Below are 13754 nucleotides of genomic sequence, written 5' to 3'. Positions count from 1 at the left end.
CAATATATTAGTAAATATATATTTTCATATGAAAACATTATAATACTGAATATGCTTATTTATTTGAAAGTGTTTTCTTTCCATGCCGGCTCAAAATCAGAACATTCTCTGGAGAAATTTAGCATTACCTGCCAGCCTGTGTCGCCTGCCATGGTGGCCCACCAGGATGCAGGGCTGGTGGCATGCACAACCTGCGCTGTGGCTGCCCGGGAGCCTCGGGGGCTTGATCATGCAGAATTTTGTTTCCTGAACCGGAAAGAAACCAGCTTTTTCAGTAGGAAAATAATGCATGGAATCTTCATCTATTTGTAAAATCAGTTTTGTGGGTTTCTGGATAGATGGTGAAAGCTTTCTGTGTGATACTTGGGTTGCTGACTTTGAGTGCTACAAATATGATGCTCGTGCCTAGACCATAATTTCATTTTTGATGGAATTGGAGTTGATCTGTTGATGGAGTGATGGGAAACCGGTGGAGGGACTCCCTCAAACTTTGAAAGGCATTCCTGTTTATGGTTTATTCTTGGTGTTTACTTTGATAATTGGTATTTGACCATAGTTTACTTTTGTCAAGCTTACCTGTTCTGGGATTAAGGCCAGGACAGAAATTCAAGGAAATGAAGACACCAGCATAAACTAGCCCTCACCCCTCTACTCCAGCTTTTGGTTTATTTTGTTTAATTAAAGAGACTAGCAGAATCTCAGACCTGTGTACTCCATTAAAGAAAGCATGAGCTTCAGTACAGGAATGTCACCATGTCTCCAGGGCACCTTCTATTGGCTTCAGATTTCCTAACAACCATTTCTGTCCTGTGTTTCCTTTTCTTAATAGTAATGATGACAATAATCTCACTTTGTCAGATATTTTGAGGCTTTTACAAACTTGCCCAACAAACTTTGTCGTATAAGGTCCTCATTTATAATTTTCTTCCTACCCTAGGTGCAGGTTCCCTAAGAAATGTGAAAAATCCTCCAGATTTCTACCCTTACAAAGTGGAGAGAGTCAGCACCTTCTCTGCTGGTTGTGTGGAGCCTTTTTGTCTGTATCGGGGTAGATGGCAAACATTTTCAAGAAAAGCATGAAACAAACAAAAGCATCTAAGCTGTCACACTTACTAGTGTCTAACTGTCTCCAAAACCCCAGCGGGAGCCCAGCAGTTTCCCCAAGGGTTTGCCTCCAAGCTGTCCCTCTCACCGATGCATCTGGGGGAGTAACACACCCAGTAGTCACGGGCGATCAACCAATTTTTACCTATTTACAGGGTTTTCAAGTGTTATTGTGTAAATCAATATTTCAAATATTTTAAAATATTTTGTATGCATTTGGTGTATATCAATATTTTTACATGATGTTAGGTAGTCTTAATTATTTAGTGGTAATTGGTGTTACTCTGTATAGGTTTTTTTTGTCCTCTTCCAAGTTATCAGCTAACTGCACTGCCTACGCTTCTATACCAATAGCAAAGAAATCTCCAGCTTGGCATATAAGCACTGGGCTTTCCATCATGCAGTACAATCCTCTGACACCCTGATTCAAGGAATGGTTTTCTCTCTGCATAGAATTTGCAGTTTCTGACACGGATGGTTTCTTTCACACGCGGCTGGGCAGGCAATTTATGTGCCGATCACCATAGAAACCTGCAGATACATCACTTGGTCAAACTGTTTCCATGTTGTATCAGCGAGCTGGCATCAGAAAATGCAAATAAGGAGTGTGAGAGAGGACTGGTGAAAACGTTGCCTTTTTTCTTTATTTTTCCCAACACTAATTTTTATTCTAAGCCACCTGTATTCCTTTTGTACCTCCAACTCAGGCTCTCTCCTTAGTAATTTTCTTTGTCAAGTTGTCCCAGCTTTGCTGAGGTTGCTGCTGTCCCTGCTCTCTGCCCAGGATCAGGCTTTTGTTGCAGACCTCCTTCGAGCCACCTAAGTGGTTTGGTCTTTCTCAGGTTTGCCCAGACCTTCTGGGCAGCAGGGTCTTTCCCAGCACCTTGAAGTGTCCTGGATCCACCAGCTCTCCTGTGTGGCGAAGCTGGTGAATTTTTATAGCTTATCTCATTTGTACATTGGCTGCATAGGATTGCAGGTAATTTCGTTACTGAACAGTAATCTTTTTTTAATGCCATGCTATTGACAGTTAAAGCAACGAATGATTCTCGGGAATATCGGAAAAGGGGGTTAATTTTCTTAAAAAATGAAAAGGCCAGGAAAGGCTGATTTGTACTTGCATAGAGTGGATAAACTGAGTATTTGTGATTACAGCTGGCTTGCAATGTAACACTGGGAATTCTTTAATTGCACCCAACCCTGGATGCTCTGTACTTCCCACGGTAGCAGGAGTTGTGTTAAATTTGAGATGTGAGCATGACTGTTTGAGACAGGAGGAGGCTGACTGCAATAAAATGCTGCTTCTGTAGGAAAACAACAGAAAGGTACAACAGGAGGAGGAGAAGGAGGTTTGGTCTGGAGTACAGAAATGCCAAAAGATCGGGCAGCTCTCATTATTAAGGAATCCACCAAGCAGTTTTTAATCACACACACAAAAAAACAACAACCAAACAAAAAAGATCAGGAGAGGCTGTGATCCTGCTGGGTTCCTGGGCTGAACCACAGCATGACCCAGGATATCACATGTACACCAGCTCAGGATCTTGCCTGCCTGGACGGACTAAGCTCACTTCTGGGCCTGCAGAGATTTCACTTAGCTTTTAAGCATCCTGGTACTCAAAGTACCAACGTCAGCACAGGGCTGCTGAAGCTGTGTACCTCTCCCAGGGTGAGCAGCAGGCTTCTGCAGTCCCGATCTTTCTCAGTTCTTTGCCTTTGGGGCAGCTGTTTGTCATAATCGTGATTCCTCATTTTGAGGCCTTTCCCCTAATTATAAAGGTGCCGAACTGCTTGGGGCTAACCGTAATATGTTGAAAAAAGTGTAGAGAAAGGAAGTGATCATTTAACAGAAAACGGTGATTGCTTGTGTAAATGGGTAAGTACTGAGTGAGGGCAGTGTGCCAGGTAGAAGAGGACGTGTGGAGGTGAGAGAATCCAGTTATGTATATTACAGAGGGCTTAATAATTTACTTTCTTTTCAGTAATATGGCCATGCATGTTCAACTGTTAAAAACTGGAATCTATTTTCATACAGCATTTCAAATGGTGGTGACCGATTTCATGTCTTTTATGATCACCACAGCATGGTGTGAAAGGAGGTTTCCTAATTTGGCTGCTGGGATGCACCTCTCATTCAAAACCAAAAGCATGTGTAGCGGGTGGGAGCTGTTTACATGTGAGAATAGCTGGAACCATATTTTGCAAATACTGGATGTAATGGAGCAAGTTTTAGTGTAACCACAGAAGACCTGGTGTAAGAAAAGTTCTTCTTCTAACTTCCCTTTTGAACACAGGCATGAAAAAAGGACCAAAACTGTTCCACAGTCTGAGCTGAATATACTGTGCAGTTTGCATGGGGTGGAGGAGGACATGGGGGAAACGATCAAAAGCATTTTTTTTGATTTTCAAAACCACGTTTCACCTAGGAAGTGCTAAAAATATTTTGCTTATTATTTTCAATTTAAAAATTGATCAAAATTAAATGTGAAGGAGCTAGAACAAAAATCAAATACTTCTTATTTTGATCTAATGCACCCTTTTTTTATTGGTTGAGCAACCTTAGATTTGAACTGTTTCTCTTTCTTTGTAGTCTGAACTTTTTATGTTATTTTTTGATTTTAGCTACCAGTGGAGAAGAAGGTGGTTTCTTCCAACATGATGATGTGATCACTTTAGGGTATCTGAGTCCTTTCCAATAAATTCAATAATAGCAAATTTTTAAATCTTTTTTTCTGGTATGCGTAACACGCTGCTGTTTTTCCCTCCTTGTTCACTAAATGACAATCTAGACTTTGAGTTTGATGTCTCCTGTCAGGTGCTGTCATTCAAAACTGGTTGTGTGAGTACTTTGGATCTTATTTCCACAGTGAGACAAGAATCGTTTTCCTTTCCATGCATTTGATTTTTAGAAATGTATGTGTGGTGTCTGAATGTTTGGTATTATTATTACTTTATCAAATAAAAAATAAAATAAAAATTAAAATCATGCTTAATGCACCTTATCATACCCATGTTTTACTTGTTTTGAGATGAACTGCTGCAATATAGTATTTTTTTTAGCCACCATGATTTGACTTTGGAACTAACTTGAGCTGGTATAGCAGGGGCCTGCGCTGGGGCCATTTAAGCCACATAGTGATTTTCCTCAGCATGAGGCAGAAATATAATTTATTATTTCTGCTGGTGACAGTCTTCCTTTGATAGAAAACAGGAAGGAGTTTGACTTTATAGAAGACATATACGGGGTGGATGAATAAGGTTTGTCTATTGTAAGTGTTTACAGGTTCTTTGTTCACATTGCACTCATAAAATACATCCTATATTCTGGTAACTTGGCAGTCATCTAGGAGCTATGCATAATAAATCAGAAATTGCTGCTTTATATGCATAACTAGATTTATACACGCTCTCTCTATTGAGAGTGCTATTCAGCAGAAATTTGATTTACATGCCGCTCCTATCAGATGATGCTAGGTGATCCAGACTGTGGTAACTAACTGATTCATAAAGACCAATTTAGCACTTTTTGTCTCACTAGGTTTTGCATTTGAATTTTTATCAAAAGTGCCGTGTTTCTAAAAGTTTTCTTTGCTACTTGTTTCATGGTATTCCTGTTTTGTTGCTAAACTTATTGGGCAGAACACTATCCACCTAAAGCTGGAAGGTCATGTTCTGAGCTATCTGAATGGGTCCGTTATGCAAGCAGACGTACACTGGTCTGCAGCTGGGGTCTGACTCTTAAGAGACGAACTGATTTCTGGTCTGATACTGTTGGAGCTGGCTTAAGGTTTTGCTTCAATTTACAAATAATGTGATATAGCTGCAGTTCTGTAAAGTTTGCTAATAGGATAGATGAGGCAGCGATGGCAGTTTCTGGGAATGCTGCGAAGTGCATCACCACGGTAATTTGTTCCAAAACAGGACACTCCCATTAATTTGTTTCACATGTCTCCCAAATCGTGAATTATCAAAATATTGCAAGATAAGTTTTTTTGTCATTATCCTTTTGGGTTTTATTTTTATTTGACTTAAAGCCTAACATTTTAGATTTGGGTTTGGGATTTGATACGTAAATCCTAGTCTTTCTGCAGTGAGGAGAGACAGCTGCTAACATCTTTCAGAGCGCAGTATAAAATTGTTTTCAGTGTTTTTAATCAGACTGGCAGATTACTAAGGTTGAATTATTTAAGACAATACTCTCTTACTTAAGAATACATGAGGCTTAGTAGAAATGCAAGCTGCATGTGCTGAAATGGCTGATGAGCTTTTGATTTTAAAGTAGCAACTTCTATCAGTGATCCTGTATCATGGTCTTTCAGTCCTCTACTGCTTATATTAGTTTTAATCCTGGTGACTGTACCAGTTTTGTTCTCTTCAGGAGAACCAGAAAGTACACCACCCAACGTGACAGTAGGAAATGAAGAAGGCTGCCTCTGATGCCCCAACACCCCCTTGTCTGTTGGCACCCATGTGGGGTGAAGGAAGAGGCGATGTTGCTCCATTGTCTGCCCTTGATTTGTGGCTCCCTATGCTCCAGCTCCTGCTGCAGGTAACTTGTCAGCGACAAGGTTGTGTTTGTTTTCTGGAGAGGAGAGGCAGATCATCTTCTGTATTTCTGCAGACTAGCAGAGCCTAATTTTAGTGCTGAGCCCTCCCACTCAGTGCCATCTCTGGACAAAGCACCTGCTGCAATGTTTTCTCTTTTGCCTGGAATGTATGTCACTGGCAGTTACAAATTTGTACCCTTTTCTGCCTCTCTATTTCACAAGCTTTAACCATGGTATCTTTTTTCCATTTAAAAATTCAGGTAGATAGCAACTGTCTGTAATTCTCTGAACATGAGCTTGTGGGGGAGTTTGGCACTTTTGACTGGCATTGGCTCTGCTTTCTTGGAGGCTGTCGAACTTAACCTTTGTAAAACTTAACCATGAGGACTGCCATATGGCAGGCTTTGCAGTGTGAGAGTTTCACCAGTGTCTGCGTGCTGCCAGCTGTCCAGAGCTGCGTTTGGGCTGACAGATGGGCAAGGGCCAAGGGCAGCTCTTCTCCTAAAAGAAGTCCCTACAATGAAATACCTGTTGCATCCTTCCACATGCAGTGACCAAGTGCGTGGTGGTGGGATGCCTTCCTGCTGGGGCTGATGCAGGTCTAGAATAGTCAAGGAGCTTCGAGATGTAAAGAGGAGACCTGTGCTGCTTCTATCGTGCAAATACCAGTATGACTGACAACAGGCATGAGGCTAAAAAGATATGAGAAACTCAAGGGTGTAGAATTGGCATAAAATACTGTTATTCCTAGATTAAAAAAGACGATGTGAGTAGACTCGGGTTTTGATAGAACTAAGAATAATTCCTGTGGTCCTCTGAGCAGTTCATCTGCCAATGGAAGACTTGTGTGTCAGGTAGAAACAGAGGAATTGTCCTCTCTTCTCTAGTTTCCCGTTATTGGAAAGCCTTAGGCTTCCTAATACAGTAGCTTCTGTAGCTGTTACCCACAGTTTCATCCTACTGGCTATTAATAATTTTCCATTAAAATTGTTCATGAAGTATCACAGAAGGTTCTTCACGCTGCTCCTCTGTAAGGATCAGCGCAGCGGCACTGGGTTTGCCTGCAAATAGTAATGGTGCAGAAAAGACTTTCTGCTTAGCTGGGTCACTGAGTGCGCTGCGGGCTGCCTTTTATTCCTAGGTCAGTCCCAGAAGAAGCTATAGTACATGCTGCCTGTAATGGAAATACATCTGGAGTGTATGACAGGCAGTTCCTAAGTGGCTATCAACATCAGAAAATGAAGTGTCATTGGGCTGTGGCCTGTCTCCCCAGCAAGCTGTCCAGCACCGAGCGCTAGCCGCTGCTCCTGGCCAAGGGCAGGCATCTGGTGGCACTAGCAGAGGCTGCATGTTGCAGAGCCAAGACAGGGCAAGCTGGCAGCAAAGCATCACTCCTCACAATTTACTCATACGATGCTGGTGTGGGTCATACTGTTTCAGCTGCTAGTTAGGCTGGACCAGAGTAAATGGGGGGAAAAAAAGCTGGCTTGCATTACCTTCCCCTCTGACTGCTCCAGATATTCAAGTGGCATTGCTGTTGTTCTGACTGATTATGTCTTTGTCAGTGTCTGTCAAATGTTGGGAGTTTGGAGTACGCCTAAATGTGGCAAATCTGAGAGATTCACTTTTTGGATTATGTGGCAAATCAGCCTGGAAAAATCCGTTCTAGGAAAAAGATGTGACTTTTCAGTCTGCCTGTAAATACCAATAGCAGTGGACTTAAATAGCGAAGAAAAATATACCCTTGTAGCTTGTTTACTTTTGCGTGTGATACTCCTGCTGAGCTAAAGAATTTCAAATAGGTCTTTACAGACCTGAATCAGACTCATCAGGGATTTGAATAAAAATAGATCCTAAATGATACCATTGTAAAGCAAAGAGAAAATCTGAAGACTGGGAATGAAAACCTTGCCAATTTGCCATGCATGCAGAACCTCATGTTTCCTTTACTGCCAACAGCCCCACTGGGTTAAAGAGCATCAAGCTGTATTTAATGATTCAATTGAGTCTCATGGCCTAAAACTGTGTACTCTGCCATACAATGGAGCCAGAGGTTGGTTTTTTTTTCTGTTGTGTGTGGGTTGTTTTAGGGTAGTTTTTCTTTACTGCTGGCAGAAGGAACAAACACTTTCTAGCCACTGTGTAACTGCTTCTCTGCTTATAGGGTGCGAAGGAAGGTGGCTGTGAATAAAGGCCCCTGACAAGTCAGTTCTGTTTGAAGTGGGTCTGTCAGTAGGAAATACCCAAACACGGAGAAACAGGTTTGCTTTTGGTAGTTTTAAAAAATGCAACATTAATTATGAAGAAAAAAATCTTGATCACTCTTAACTGTCTTGAAGAAGTTTGCTTGCTAGAGGTGATACTGTGCAGGGGGTTTGTGATGGCTTTTTTTGTTATCTTTGTAATGGAAAAAATAGCTAAAAGAGTACAAAGTTAAAAGGATGGATCTGGGTTCTTTTCAGGGAAAACTCCCTCTGCTTCAGGGGGACCAGATGTTGTCCTAAGATCTATCGTTTGCCATTTGCTGTTTCAAGCTTTCAGTATGTTGTAACGTTCAGACAGCAGTTCTGTGGTTTCAGAGGTTGGTTATTCTTTGCAACTAACTTACTTCATGGGTCCAAACAAGGTTTGTGTAGATTTGGGCCTCTTTCATTTCCTTAAAGTCAAGGTAAAGTCCAGAATTGGATAAATGTTATGAAAAGGAGAAATCTAGGTGGTTTTCCTACTGTGTGTTGCGTCATGTTTTGACTTACAACCAAGGTAGCTTTTCAGAGATTCTGCGAAATGGTTGTGTTATATGAGAAACTCTAAATTTAGTTGCAGAATGCTTGTTTCAGCTTTCTCTGTGCTGAGTGAGCTGCCCTTGCCTGGGGTGTGTGACTTGGCTGGGGAGTGCAGGAAGGAAGGGTGGATCTGCTGGAGGTTTCCTGTCTTGCCGCGAGTGCTGATGCACGCTGCTGTTCTTGCACTTCACTTGCTGCTGCAGCAGTGTCAGAAATGGGGCCCTGAGGTCAAGGCAAGAGCGATGGTTTCACATCACATTAAGCGCTTCAGCCACCAGTAAAGAGCAAGGCTTCTCTTTTCCAGGAGACGCACCGCTTTCTCAAAATCGGAGTGATGGAAAGGAGGCCACTGGAAGTTTGTTTTGGCTTCTTTTCTGATTTACTGCTGAAAGCACCATGAATGAACAAGCTGTCTTGCTGGACTCTCCCATATTGCCCTCTCTCCTGTTGCAGGATTGCTGCGTACTGATTGCTTTGCCTGGCTGAGCTCTGCACCCAGCACAGCCTGTGTTTGCAGGGTCCAGGCCTGCACATGTTATTTTCAGGTTCACATGTATGTTACAAGTTGCCTTGTGGGACAAAGTGCAGAGGCAACCATAGAAGTACCAGAGGAACATTTTGTGCGTGTCCAGTGTTAAAAGTTATCCTTATAATGTTACCATCTGCAAATAGTCAGAAGGGTCTTGCTTAAATTCAGCTGAAGTTCCAGCTGGCCAGCCGCCCCGAGGGCCCTCCGTGCTGCTCACAGGGATGCGCTGGCAAGGTGTAGTGATGTCCCGGCAGCTACTGAGTGTGCACCTGGTACGCTTGAACCTGGGTGGGCTAGAAGGATAGATAGAGTCACGTAAAAGTGATAGCAGGTGCCCGTGGGGAGAGAGGGTATGTACCCCCTGCACCAGGGCTCCCGCCAGTCACACCATGCTACTGGCTTCTTACCAATGAACTGCATCTGACTGCTCAGCTTCCTACACTAGCACAGCACCTGAGCGAATAAGGTCCGTATCACATCTGTATGTCAACTGTTGAGTTAGAGCAGGCTTTTGATTGCTCTAATATACTCTGGGGGTAAACGCTATTGAAAACACAGAACAAAGTGACACATTGCTGTGAGTTTTGATCACCTGCTTGTTCTTTACTCTTCTGCCCTCCTCGAGCTTTGTCCATTTTTTCTGTTTTGCCAGCTGTAGTGAGGGAGAGTGTGGCAGGACTCCAGGCATCAGGCTGCCATCTTTGGTAGACCCTGCCTGCACCTGTGCTACCCGTGTCAGCGGGGCAGAGGTGGCCACACGGCGCTGATGAGCCTCATCCCCTATGACTGGACATATTCCCATGTTGAATTCCTCCTTTTCAAGAAAAGCATTTTAAGTGTTGTCTCCTTGGAGTTCATTACCTTGCTGCTGCAAGCTGGGTCTCTGCTGACGGCAGCTGCATTCAGAATAACTATAAACTTTTAGTCCTCTTTGTGATATGTGTGGCCAGTGCAGGAAGGGTATTTTGCCTGAGTTACATGGTGTCTGCTACGTCACCAAGGTGTGCGCTGAGCATGTCACTGTGGCTGGAAAATGTGGCTGGATTGGATGTCCAGGGTTCTTGTGTTTAATGTGTATATATTGTGTTTATTGTGTACACTATATGTATTTTAAAAATATATTTATTTTTCCATATAGATATATATATAAGTGCACTAAATGTACTGGATATTGTCTTGAAGAAAGAGGGGTTTTGCATGAAATGGGTTGTTCTGGAAGCAAGTAGGATAGTTGATCTTAAAGACTGTACTATTCATGGGGGGGTTTCTTTTGCAGCAGGGAGAGACTGAGGCTGGTTCTGGAATATTTCCACTTCTGTTTTTCTAAGTTAGTTTGTATTTATGCAGACAAAGGGGAATTCTGTTAACTTTCTGTGCATTTTTTGGTTTGCTTGATACAATCTGGCTGTTGTCAGACTTAGTCACACAGTGCTGCTCTTGTGAACTACATGAAAATTGACTATCATCTGAAAACTTAGCTCGGGCTGAAATCAAGTTCTGGAGAAGGATATATGCTCATACAAATGAGAAAGTGAGCTGCCCATGAGCAAAACTTAACGTTGGAGGCTGTGCTTACTGGTTAGCAACTGGTATCTGAGCAGTGAATGAACCATGTAGGAGCATCTGGTTACTACTGTCAGCAACTGAAGAAATAGTCTTGTCATATGTTCCGTCTCTTGCAGGGATGATGTGGAAAAATGCAGTGTTATTCAAACAAATATATATTATGTTACTATAACTGTAGCATTCAGCATTTACTCCTTGGAATAGAATACAAAATCCCCTAAATCCACTCAAAGCAGAGGAATGCAGAGATTGCACAAGATAAATATTTGAAGTTCATACTATATTGCATCAAACATGGCTTACTTTTGCACTGACACCAAGCTTGGTATGCAACAGCCATGTGTGGCTGGATGAATTTCATATGGATGAAATTGCAGTAAAATATCCGACTTGGACATGTGAATCAGCAGCAATTCACCCCAGCACAATGTGCTGAGAAGGAAGTTGGGTTAAATATGGGTGAAGCAGGGCAAATCACTGTAAGGCCAACACTGAGCTATAAATTTATTTTGTCAGACTGAATTATGATTTTATTTCCCAATTTTGGATTCTTTGTGCTGCCATTCAGGGATGTATCTGAATTCATGCTTTGAACAGATTTGCACAGTTGTGTCTCAGGCACATGAGCAGACCATGTAGTTCAGTGCGTGAAAATGGGATTCGGTATTGAAAAGGGTTGTGGATCAGGCTGTGAATTTCTAGGAGCTGGAGCGCAGTTTCTGGTCTGAGGGGTGTGGGTACTGATGTCCAGCTCTAGACAGATTTGAAAGCATGACCAGACACTCGGTAGGCTGCACTGCGGTGTGCTCGGTCACTTGCTGTCATTCCAGGCTGTCTGCTTGGTAATGTGGATCCAATCCAGGTTTAGCTGCTTGGGGGAGCCTAGCATCTTCTCTGCCCTAGTGCCATGCAGGGTCACCGTCCTCCTGGAGGTGAACACCTTCTGTCATCTCCCAGCTGAGCTGCTTTTATGAGCGCTGTTAACCTCCTGATCAAAGCTTGGCTCTGCAGGTGCAGTGAGCACAGCCATGGGGTTTGTGGGGGGTGAAGGGCAGGAACCCCCTCTCTGGACGCCTGTTTGCCGGCTGCACAAATGCTTGTACAGCCTGATATAGAAACCCGCCTGCAGAGCTTAGCAATGATGGATTATTGTTACGGACAGCAAGAGCTACACCCTGTAGGGATAAAGTACTCTGTAGCTGCCTTGGTGAAAGCTCGAGTCTCTGAAGTTACTAGGGTTAAAAAAAGAATGATGCCACAACATCCATGAGATGGTTGCTCTTCCTGCAGTTGCACAGTGAGGCTCTTCCAGAGCAGCTGAGCTGGGATGGTTGGTTGTCTGGTGGTTAATAGTGATACCACTTTGACACAGTGATTCTCATTTGGTTTAAATGCTGACTTGTCTTCACTCCCCACATCAGATCACTGAAATCATACGAGAATCACATGCTGGGGCTGCAGAGGAAGACCACGTCACTGTTCATTTGCATGACCTTTAAAGCTGCCTTTGAATTCTGTCTGGGGACAGCAGTGTCTTGCAGCTGCACTCCCTCCTAATGCACCCTCTGGAGCCCAGCTCTCTTCCTCGCTGTTTTGGCTCTTTTTAACCCAGTAACATGGTGCAACAGCCTTGAAAGTCCATTTTCTTAACTTGACTGAAATTGAAAAGAGCTACCAGCAGAGTAGTTCCCAAACAGGAGCAGATTAAATCTGCCACCTGGGACAGAGAAGTGGGAGCTGTTGGGTGGAAATGATGGGAAGAGGTGTTATGGCTAGGAATTCTCACCCTGTGGGAATCTAGGTCTGGACATAAAGGTGGATTGCTAGATATTCTCATGGTATTTGTGCTTTTTATCTACTTAAAATATGCAAGAAAATATTCAACAGTCAGTTTTTACTTTGCAGCTTTATTTTGGAGCTTTAAAATCAATGCTGTAGAATTCAACTTCCCCTCATGGTTTCCTTTAGACAAAAAAATAGTAGGGGCATCAAAAAAGTTATCTACTACTACAGGTCTTTTGGTTTAAATAAATTATTAAAAATGCAACTGTCAGAATCAATTCCTGGAAGCATGATTTGGTTTGGGGGATCTGAAGAAAGGTCTTGAATACAAAAGCTTGTCCGACTGTTCCCCCTCAACTCCAACTCTTCCTGCCTTACTTTGTCACAGCCAGGACAATCCCACAGGCCACCCAGTCCAGTCTGTGGTGGTCTGTTTTTTTTTCTAAATACCAGGGGGGTTATATTCTTTTTGCAGCTGGCCAGTGGAAGATAGGACAGCACTCCTGCGGACAGTCTATATTGAAAAGGATTTGGGAGGGTAGAGCTAGGGAATCTCAACAGCCTCTACAAAGGTACCACACCTTTCCCTCTTACCTGGCAATTTCATCTGAAGAAAAAATGAATGAAATATCCTCTGCTCTGTGCCAGCAGTCAAACCCCCATAGCGCTTTGTCTTCCAGCTCCTGCAGGCGGTTGCTTTCGGGCTGTGGCTGGTGCAGGGCGCAGCATGGCCCCCGCAGCCCCGCCAGCTCCGCATTGCAGGCTGCCTGCTCTCTGCCGCGGCCGGGGGACTGTATGCTCCACCCCAAGCAGACCTGGATGGTTCCAAGTAATTAGCTTGTATCTTTTCTAATTGTTTCTATTGCCTTTGTTTAGGGCATGATCCTGAGGAGTGGGGAGCACCTGTTATTCTCAGGCCCAGTTAATTGCTTCTGGCGATCCTGTTTGATAGCTGTAGGTTTATTGGCTTTCCTCCAAGCTTGCTTAACTAAAGCTACTGATCAGAACAGTATGTTGAGCTACGGATGTGTACTCAAGCATTTTCAGATCTCATTTAATTTCTGAGGCTTAACAGGATTTGTCAGGCCAAGTCATTTTCACCAAGATGAGTGACAATCACGAAGGACGTAGAGGAGGGCTCATTAGAGCAGCAAATTCAGAATTATGCATAAAGTAGCAATAACTGGTCCCACTAAATTCCCTCAGCGCTTTGACACCAAATAGCTCTCCTAATTGAATGTCAGAAGGGAGCATTTTTTGCTTGTCTTTCCAAGCAGAAAATGATCAAATGTCCACCAAGCAGGACCAGGCAATTATTTTGCAGTCCCCACTGCCATCTATTGCAAAAGCACTCTCCAAGTGCAAGGACAGAGTGCAGATTTCTCTGGCAGCCTTCACTCTTTATGTAGGCTGGAGATGTCATACTAACATTTTTCTCAACCT

The sequence above is a fragment of the Falco peregrinus genome, chromosome 12, assembly GCF_023634155.1.
Source record: "Falco peregrinus isolate bFalPer1 chromosome 12, bFalPer1.pri, whole genome shotgun sequence".
Lineage (NCBI taxonomy): Eukaryota > Metazoa > Chordata > Aves > Falconiformes > Falconidae > Falco > Falco peregrinus.
The sequence above is the reverse complement of the archived record's forward strand: the minus strand, read 5'-3'. Positions refer to the sequence as shown.